The 10,283-nt window shown below is 40.6% G+C and overlaps 1 protein-coding gene across 2 annotated transcripts in view; it reads left to right on the top strand.

Annotated features, from left to right (window-relative positions):
- The first annotated feature begins 2,637 nt into the window (after positions 1–2,637).
- Positions 2,638–10,283, top strand: part of LOC121369678 (protein toll-like) — a 36,742-nt gene continuing 29,096 nt past the window's right edge. For both annotated transcript variants that reach the window (XM_041494740.1, XM_041494732.1), the window contains exon 1: positions 2,638–2,784. The gene's annotated coding sequence lies outside the window, so the exon portion shown is untranslated. The remainder of the gene's footprint in view (positions 2,785–10,283) is intronic.

Here is a 10,283-nt window from a genome sequence, read left to right as displayed (position 1 = left end):
GGATGAGAAAGAAAGGTACTGTTTGCTATCAGTTGGTTTGTAAACTATATCAGTTTCTATTATGCGTCCACACTTGATTACTAAAGTATCTAGAAAAGGAATTTTCTTTGCGTCTGTTTCCATAGTAAAGTTTATGTTACTATTCAGTGTGTTAAGTAACTCGTGAAATAATTGGTTAACCACATGACACTGCGGTGATTCTAAGGTCATGTGGTATGCTAGAATATAGTTTTGTTACATCAAATGTTACCAGTACGCTTTCTTCCGTTGTCTTTTCTGGCAGGTTGTTGATGAAATCCATAGTGTCTCTTGTATAACTGGTTACTTTTAATAAAAATGGTTTCAACAATATATCGATGAAATTGCTCAGTCTGTGGGTTGCACACACTGGGCCAGCTACAATTGGTCGTAACTGTAAGTCATTGGGATGCAATAATTCTACATAACTTTTCTGTGCTTCTCTGCACATAGAATTAATAATCTGGCTCTTATGTACTTTAGGAAGGCCATAAAAATTACTCTCCTTACATTCAAATTTTTTTAAATAATCAAATTCCTTTTCGGTCAATACTCCCTCAAATCGTTTTATAAATGTTTTAAGTTGTTTAAAATTGTTTGATTTTACCTCTGTAATTTCTATGTAATTATTCTGATCTTCAATTATGGAAAGAGCCATTTGTTTGTATTCAGCAGTATTCATGATAACAATAGCACCACCCTTATCCGCTTGTTTAATAACAATAGACTTATCATTTGCTAAATTTAATAAACATTTTCTTTCATAATCTTTTATATTTGAATTTGATTTAGGATTGTTATTGAGAGGATATTTTGAAACTACTTCGATATAATCATCTAGGTTTCTATTCCTACCTTTTATTGCACTCCAATAACTTTTATTCCTAACTATAGAATCATCATTAGAACTATTGTTTTCAAACAAGTATTCAGTGTTTCTTAACTGGCGACAGAACTCATTAATATCTTCCTTTAATTCTTCTATATTGTTATTCTTTGGTGTGGGGGTAAATTTCAAACCCTTTTCCAAAACCCGTGTTTCTGTGGCAGTGAGTTTACGGTGAGATAAGTTGATTATTTTTATTTCCGCCTCCTGTGGGAGATTTTCTGCCAACCTGTTTGTTCTGAGCTCCTGCTGTGGGCTAAAAAAGGGTTCGACCCTTGTTGTTCTCTGTGGTCGGTTCTCCGCGCTGCTTGTGGCATCGATGTTGATTCTCTCCACGAAGGTGATCTTTGGTCTGAATTTCTAAGGGTATTGTTTCTCTGCCTTTGGCTCGATGCTGTTCTGTGATGATGCTCCGTATTGTTGTTATTTTGAAGGATACGGCCATTTTGTGTTTTTCGTCCAATGTACGTTACGTATCGGCTGGTCCTTTTTTGATTACCGTATATCGGATGTTCTCTATACGTTGACTCTTGCTCTTCAGTGTTGTTTTCATGACGTTTGTTTCTCCAGCCATGACTGCTGTTATTCTTCAGACGTGGTTTCAGCCAGGGACTGTCTTTGTACACAGTGGTATGAAATTCTTCTTCATATTTCAGGAGCCACTGTTTTGACGTTTCCCATCTTTTGATAGATTTTTCTTCTTCTTTGTCACACTGTGATCTCCATTTCTGTAACAGGATTTCTTTAATTTTGCCTTGAGATTTATTTTCAATCTCTTGTATCATAATTTGATCAATATTCTTTATTTTTTCTTCATGACTTTGTGATCTCATTTTCATGAGTTCAATTTCGATTTCAAGGTGTTGAAATGCCTGCAATTCCCGTCTTCTCGTCTGGATTTCAGGTTCATTCAAAATTTCTGGGATCTTATATTTCTTAGGAATAATCTTGTCGTCACGATTTAACCAGTGTATTAGGACATCCGCGTATTTTTCATTTCTCAGATGTTGCCAAAATGTTCTCCTCCTTTGAGTTAGGCGTCCCATCCATGTTTGTTTTATTAAATTGGGAAGTTCCTCTTCATCATTATTTGGAGTTGTCGACGACATTAAAGATCCATGTGTAGTTAAAATATCTCCCATATATATATATATATACGTAGAATACTATACTAGTTTTTGTTATATATCAGCGAAGATGACGTCACTTACAGAATGGCGTCATTTAGCAACTAATTGGTACAACACACCCATACGTTCACCAGGTGGGTAAGGGGGAATCACAGTATTATATATAAACATATTATATATAGCATTCGGTGTTCTCTCCAGTGCGTGTATAAAAGCAAATCTCCGTTACACATAGCGACAAGTGTGTAAGGTTATTTCCCAATACCCAGTGAGGTATAGTTATATTCAATAGGTTACATTCAGTCATCTTCATGTTTCAGTATGATTTTTTAATTACTTTAAATATGGGTTTGTTTTTTAAAGTTAATTTTAATTTTTAAATGTATTCAGTTATAAGTTCTTTATTTTTGTTTTTGTTTTTAATGTGTTTGCAGTGATGAATTCTTAATCAGCTTTAATGAACGTTTCACAAACAGTTATAACTGTCATCGTTCCTATAAGTAGCACCGTGTAAACGCGCCTTTAGCTAATCCCAAGCGAAGTCGCGGTGATGTCGGTGACGCTAGTTGTTTAATAGTATAGTATACGAGCTCCACAATAACATCGCCGTGAACTCTCGGCCAGTAGCTAGCATCACGATATCGTGACATTCGGGAAGTAGTACTACATTCTAGAATACTGTTCCGGGACTTCACGACCTTAGACGAACAAAGGGAAAATGCGACTTAGGCCAACTGTGACACTTACTTGGTAAGTAGGCTTCAACATGTTCGTCTTCTGATATTAGTACATGTATCTTTCTTATTTTATTTTAAATAGATCATATGTAAAATTGTATGAATGTATAAGTCTCTCACAAAAAAAACATATATACAGGGGACAATATTTCAAGATGTTAGGTAGGCGGAAGTTGTTTCATGTGATTTTGTTTACCTAAGGCTAACTAATCGATCGTTCGGTTACATGTATAATATATTTGTGTAACTTAATCAGTCACTCTGAGATTGCAACCAGTTCATATTTTAGGAGCATGTTCCGAACGTTGTGCGGGGGGGGGGGGGGGGGGGGGGGGGGGTGTATAGACTGTGGCGAGCGACTTTTTAGGGGTGGAGGACGTAGCCCAGTGGTAAAGCGCACGCCTGATGCACGATCTCTAGGATCGATCCCACTGGACTATTTCTCGTTCCAGCCAGTGAGTGCATCATGACTGGTATATCAAAGGCCGTGGTTTGTGCTACTCTGTCTGTGGGATGGTTCATATAAAAGACCCCTTGCTACCAATGGAAAAAATTTTGCGGGTTTCCTCTCTATGACTATGTCAAAATTGACTATATGTTTGACATTCAGTAGCCGATGATTAACAAATCAATATTCTCTAGTGGTGTCGTTAAACAAAATAATTTTTTTACTTTTTAGGTGGAGGTCGGGTCATGCTCCTCCAGATGATACATTAAAAAGCAAAACAATTTTCTTGGAGCAGGGGGAATTCGATCCCAACGACACCCACCAATATTTTTAACAACTAAACTTTCATTTTGAATAGTGTATTGTTTCGAATATCAGTTTAGACTACAGTATATCGAATGTGTTTCTAGTCTTAAAAAAAACGACGGTTTGCGTGACATGATATACAAGTATACAAAGTTAAAAGTTTGTTTTGTTTAACGACACCACTAGAGCACATTGATTTATTAATCATCGGCTATTGGATGTCAAGTGATCTTTTATATGCGCTTTCACAGACAAGACGGCACATACCGTAACCAGGCGCCGGTTGGTACGATATTTTTTTATATAGTTTTTTTTGAGATAATCGACAGACAGACAGACACAGACAGAGAGAGAGAGAGACAGAGACAGAGACAGAGACAGAGACTGAAAGAGAGACAGACACAGACATATAGAGAGAAGAAAATCTTCTCACTCCATATACTTTTGACAAACTCTCTTTACACAATCCAGTATCTGCCCAAGCTTAGCCGTCCTGAATACATGCATAATATAATTCATACTGACGAACACGTAGACATAACAAAAAAACTTTAAAAAGAACAAAAAAACGAAAGTAAGATAAATAAAACTTGGCAATGGTTTCCATACGTTGTAAAGTTTTTCACATATGATGATTCTCTGCGGGGAACGCACAATGTATGCGCATAATGGGAATGGATTTACTCATGCAGTCCGACCACAGCCAAAACATCGAATCTTGCGTTAGTAGTTGCGGAAATAAGGTGTGTCGAAACAAGACTGTTGTAGATCTCGAAGGCAGGACTGTTGTAGATCTCCAAGGCAGGACTGTTGTAGATCTCGGAGGGGCGGGGGTGCATTTAGTAGGCTACTCCCCGGACCCGCTAGTACCATTTGTATATACTTGATTGCACTAGAGAGGAACTATTATGCGATATAGCTTGTTGTTTTGGCTCATATAATATGTATATCAATACATATATCACGAGAGCGGTCTAGGATCGATCCCCTTCTGTGGGCCCATTGGGCTATTTCTCGTTCTAGCCAGTGCACCACGACTGGTATATCAAAGGCCGTGGTATGTGTTATCCTGTCTGTGGGATGGTACATATAAAAGATCCTTTGCTGTTAATCGAAAAAAGTAGCCCATGAAGTGGCGACAGCGGGTTTCCTCTCTCAATATATGCGTGGTCCTTAACCATGTGTCCGACGCCATATAACCGTAAATAAAATGTGTTCAGTGTGTTGTTAAATAAAACATTTCCTTCCTTCCTTCCTCGGGAGTGGCGGTCCTCTTATAGACGAGGCACCAGATTCATGGACTCAACCACTATTTTGTCAGGAGTGGCGGTCCTCCTATAGACGAGGCACCAGATAGAGATTCATGGACTCAACCACTATTTTGTCAGGGAGTGGCGGTCCTCCTATAGACGAGGCACCAGATAGATTCATGGACTCAACCACTATTTTGTCAGGAATGGCGGTCCTCCTATAGACGAGGCACCAGATAGATTCATGGAATCAACCACTATTTTGTCAGGAGTGGCGGTCCTCCTACAGACGAGGCACCAGATAGCGATTCATGGACTCATTCACTATTTTGTCAGGAGTGGCGGTCCTCCTATAGACGGGGCACCAGATAGAGATTTATGGAATCAACCACTATTTTGTCAATTGCCTATTTGACTCTGTATTATGCAGAGATACGACCTTGATCATGTAAATGTATAAGATAAGATTTGTTCTTCAGACTGCATTACATTATATCAAATCACGGTACGGGATTTAGCTCAGTCGCTTGAGTGCTCACCTTAGGTACATGCGTCGCAGGATCGAACCACCTCGGTGGATTCATTCGACTGTTTTTTTTTTTCTCGTTCCAACCAGTGCACCACAACTGGTTAAAGGCCGTGGAATGTGCTATCCTGTTTGTGGGAAAGTGCATATCAAAGATCCCTTACTATTAATTGAAAAATGTAGCGGGTTTCCTTTGATGACTACATATCAGAATCAGTGGTAAAGCGCACGCCTGATGCGCGGTCTGTCTAGGATCGATCCCCGTCGATGGGCCCATTGGACTATTTCTCGTTCCGTCCAATGCACCATGACTGGCATATCAAAGACATGGTATGTGCTATTCTGTCTGTGGGATGTGCTATTCTGTCTGCGGGATGGTGCATATGAAAGATCCCTTGCTACTAATGGAAAACATTTTGCGGGTGTCCTCTCTATGACTGTGCCAAAATATCCATATGTTTGACATCCAATAGCCGATGATTAAGAAATAAATTTGCACCAGTGGTGTCTTTAAACAAAACAAACTTCGTGTCTTTAAACAAATCAAATCATCGAATCATATAAAATCGCACCATGCATCACATATTCATAGCACGTCGCACCACACAACCTCGTAGTTTGTCATATCCATAACATAACATGTTCACAACGGGCCACAACATAAATCATTTATATGACCGTATCGTCAGGTCTACACGCAGATCAAGGAAACGTTGCCCTGATAGTTTAATTTAATGATGTGTGTCCTATATGAGATCATAGCTAAGCATAGATACAAACAGAAGTACAGCTTTGATTGATAAAGCAGTGCGGTTTCTTTTTAAATAGATAGCGTTAGTTTTTCCCATCTTCGCAAGCCAAAGTAGCATTCCGTACAGGTTTTTTGAGCTTTGTTTTTTTCTCTCTTGTTTATGTTGGGGTGGGGTGGGGGTGGGGCGGTGTTTGGGTGTGGGTGGTTTTGCGCGGCGCGGGCGCAATACGTGTGCGGAACGTGCATTAACTATATGACAATCTTCCTTGGATACACCAAGCTGACCAGGATATTACTAAAAATTAAAAACAACCAAAACATTGTATTAATTTGATAAACATTGGATAGGGTAGGGAGTGCACGATTAAGCATACGATTACACCGGGTTACAGACAGACAGGCAGGCAGACAAAACATGTTTTAAGTGTCGTCCTATTAATCAATACAAATGTGACAAATACAGCATGAAAGTACTTAAGCTATTTCTTACTGGAATTATGAGAGGAGACTAGCACTACTTACAATATAAAGAGTGACTGCAGGGACTTGGGGTAATGATATCTGAAGTGTGTGTGGGTGTGTGTGGGGGGGGGGGGGGGCACAATCTTTAGTGGGTTGGGGAGGCACAAGCCAGATTTGTATCTTTGTATATAGCTCTCGAATGCCCTCTAGCGTTATTCTGTTTAATATGTGACAATCACGTTATAAAGAGGTTATATATTATGTGAGAATCTCATAACAAAACAGAATAACGCTTTTTAAGGACATTCGAGATAGAACAATCACCCGAGTGGTTGTCCACGATTTCCATGTTGTTACGTAGACTGCCCTCTAGCCCGAAACCAACAAATAAACAGGACTGGGCTACGACGTGAAAATCGAATATGTTTATACTGCTCCTCGAACGACATCGGAGATGAATTTCACTATTTGTTGATATGTGATAAATGTCTGGATGAAAGACAACTGTATTTAAAGAAATACTACATTAGTCGGCCCAGTAACAAAAGTGTGTCAGTTTATCAATGTTATAAACAAAGCGCGTTCCTCCTGAAAACCTATTTGTGTCAGTTTATCAATGTTATAAACAAAGCGCGTTCCTCCTGAAAACCTATTTGTGCCAGTTTATCAATGTTATAAACAAAGCGCGTTCCTCCTGAAAACCTATTTGTGTCAGTTTATCAATGTTATAAACAAAGCGTGTTCCTCCTGAAAACCTATTTGTAGTTATTGTATATTGTATTAGTATTTATTATTTACTGTTATTTATGTAATGTCTTGTCATCTTGATTACTAATTTTTTTGTAAACTTGTGTACTCCTCTTATGTCACCGAATGGTGACCTTGAGCGTAATAAAGTTCTGTTCTGTTCTGCGGTGTCCTCCCATAAGACAGACGTCCCATAACGCAGACGCGTTAAAACAACACAAGACCCATTACTAATTACCTGCCGTTTACCTTGAATAATACATGTAGTAAATAATGGAATAGTCGGATACAATTAAATACAAAACACATAACAAAATTATATAAAATTAGATTTATTTATACACATACATATACCCGGGATACACATTTTAACATGTCTCACGATTCAATTTTCTGTCTGTTCCACAATTTATACTAATTTTAACAGATGTCCAACGGCATCCAAGAACTGAATGGGCGTTTTCTGTTCAAGGGTTAGTTGCGCCTTCAATCTAACGATTCTATTTTCATTCTGCTTATACACTCTCTTTCTTGGTGGTGGGGCAGCTCCAAAGTTTATCTGTCTCAATTTAGCACGTTCGGAGGTCTCTATTCCTTTGATTAATTCTACAAATCGGTATATGTTTGGATGATGAACTTGGATTGAACGATTCATTCTGGAATGAAATCCCTCCAGATTATTATTTGTTCTTGGGCCAGTGGTCAGATGATGGTTCCATACAATCAAAGGGAATCTGGAGTCATCGTCTACCCATGTTAAAACAACATAATCATTAAATGCCTCCGCCTGTGGAACATCAGGTCCGTCATTCATGGCTTCTAACCATGCATCCTGTACTTGTGCAATGGGCAAAAGTGGTAGTCCAGCAGCCCTCCGAATCCATGTCTGTACAGCTGGATCTTCTTTGTACAAAACAGCAAGACCCAGTTCTTGAGTTTTCCTCCAAATGGCCTGTGTAAAGTGAAAAAAGCACCCTTTTACTTCAGCTTGCGGAAACTCCGTCTCAACTGCCTGGATTGCAGCCATCTCAAAATCAGTCTGAACTTTACTTGGAGCAAGGGGTTGGTTTAATAATTGTTGAACTTCATTTTTCAACAAACTGAACAGTCTAATGTATGTTATCCTCTGTTTATCGGGAAGAAGAGCAAACACAAGGGGATACATAGTGGTTCCGTCCATAGCATGGATGATGTATAATTGGTTCCACAATGCTGGACAAGAAGAGAAAGTTCCGTCCATAAAAAATGGATTCTGCAGCCTGTAGAGCTACGATTTGCTCATCTGTAGAGAACACAAGCATGTTATCTTCATTTCCATCGCTAAATAACAGGTAGCGTCTTCCGTCATTTGTCTGTGTCCATGGTTCTTCTAGGATGACATCGGCTCTAGTCTGTGGTAGGGCAGGTATCAGAACTCGTCTCTGTCTGTACAGTGCACTGCTCATACTGGGAAAGGAAGGCAAATGAGGAACAGTTTCTAATGCTTGCTTTGCAACCTCATCATTGTATATTTGCTGCATAGGTGTTGTTTCTTCTCTTGCTCGCTTCCGTAGTATGCTGATAAACCGAGCAACATTCGGATCACTTGGAAGATGGTTGTGTTCCGATGTGTTCCGTACAAATTCGCCGACAGTGGTGCATTTCCCGGTACACGTTTTTGTCACGCATCTCCAGTGAACACTTTCCCCTCTGGTGCGATTCTTTGCAAATAAAAATCCATCCAATATTACTTGTGGTGAACCTTTTTGTGATTGAACAAATTCTATCCTTCTAAGACCAGCCATGACTAAAAAATTGAATGACGGGGCAACGGGCAACTGTATTTACGTGCCCCTATCCACAGAGGTTCAGGCACGCCCACTACGGATTTAGCCTCTGACTTCGCCAGTGACTAACTCCGGAGCAGGGGGGGGGGGGGGGGGGGTGTAAGTTTGAGGTGGGCGGAATTTGGAAAAAAGCCATTTAGTGAGCGCGGACCAAATAGCAGACACTTCATAAACTTGAAGTAACACCGAGTGGGAGCCGTGTTCTGATTGGCTGAATTTCGATTCCTCGGTGAAGCCTGTTTTTTACCTAAGTCTACAAAGAGTATTGCATACCGAAACATGTCTGGACTCTAAATTTTTAGCCAAAAATAGTTAAGACTGCTCGGCCGAAAAGTTTTTAAGGTGATTTTGAGCAATTGAACGGGCGCCAAAATAAAATGCGTTAGACTACTTATAAAAAAATAAACATAAGAATTTAGAACTGCTTCCAAAACGTTTAAAGTCTAACTAGCCCAATAAAAGAGGTTAGTACTCACGGAGGAAAGATTGACTAGGGGGAGGAGAGCCAAACCCTGGTGTCCAGATGGGGGATCAGCTGGTGTATATCCGGCTTCGCTAGCAGTCTAGTGATCACAGGATACTGTTTGTGGAACACCTTCTTCATCAGGCGATGAATCGATATGTTGTCCATCTCAGCAAACAGTAGAGCCTGGCTGTAGCGGTTGTCCAGATGATGAGTAATACTCACAGCCGACCTCCCATCCTTAAAGGTCACCTCCCATCCTTAAAGGTCAAAGTTGCGGCAGCGGGGCACTGCCAAGAGGTGCTTGGTGTCCAGGACATCAACAACAGCGCACTTGGAAAAGCGGCGATCCAGTTTCCCGTGCAGAGTCCAGGAGTCCATGGATTCACCGGACTCTGCCCCTTCTGGTGGTGGCGGAGGTTGTTTTGGTGGGGTTCTTGTAGTGGGAACAGTGGTCGCCACCTCTGCCTTGCGCTTCCCAACAGCTCCTTGGCGGTCCGGGATAGCCATTGGTGACACCGGTAGAATTGGTGACACGTCAATACTATCCATAGTATGACGAGGCGAAGTGCTGGAACGAGTCGGAGTCCTAGTGATTCTGGCCTCGTCTCGGACCGCCTCCGGAGCGGGAGCTGGGCCGGTCGGAACTGGCTTCCCTTCCTTCTTTCCGGTGGAGACTACAGGAAACGGCGAAGCAGAAGGAGCCGCTGCCGGTGGTTTACGCGACGCGGTA

This window comes from Gigantopelta aegis, chromosome 1 (assembly GCF_016097555.1).
Source record: "Gigantopelta aegis isolate Gae_Host chromosome 1, Gae_host_genome, whole genome shotgun sequence".
Lineage (NCBI taxonomy): Eukaryota > Metazoa > Mollusca > Gastropoda > Neomphalida > Peltospiridae > Gigantopelta > Gigantopelta aegis.
Note: the sequence above shows the minus strand (reverse complement) of the source record. Positions and strands in the feature narration are given on the sequence as shown.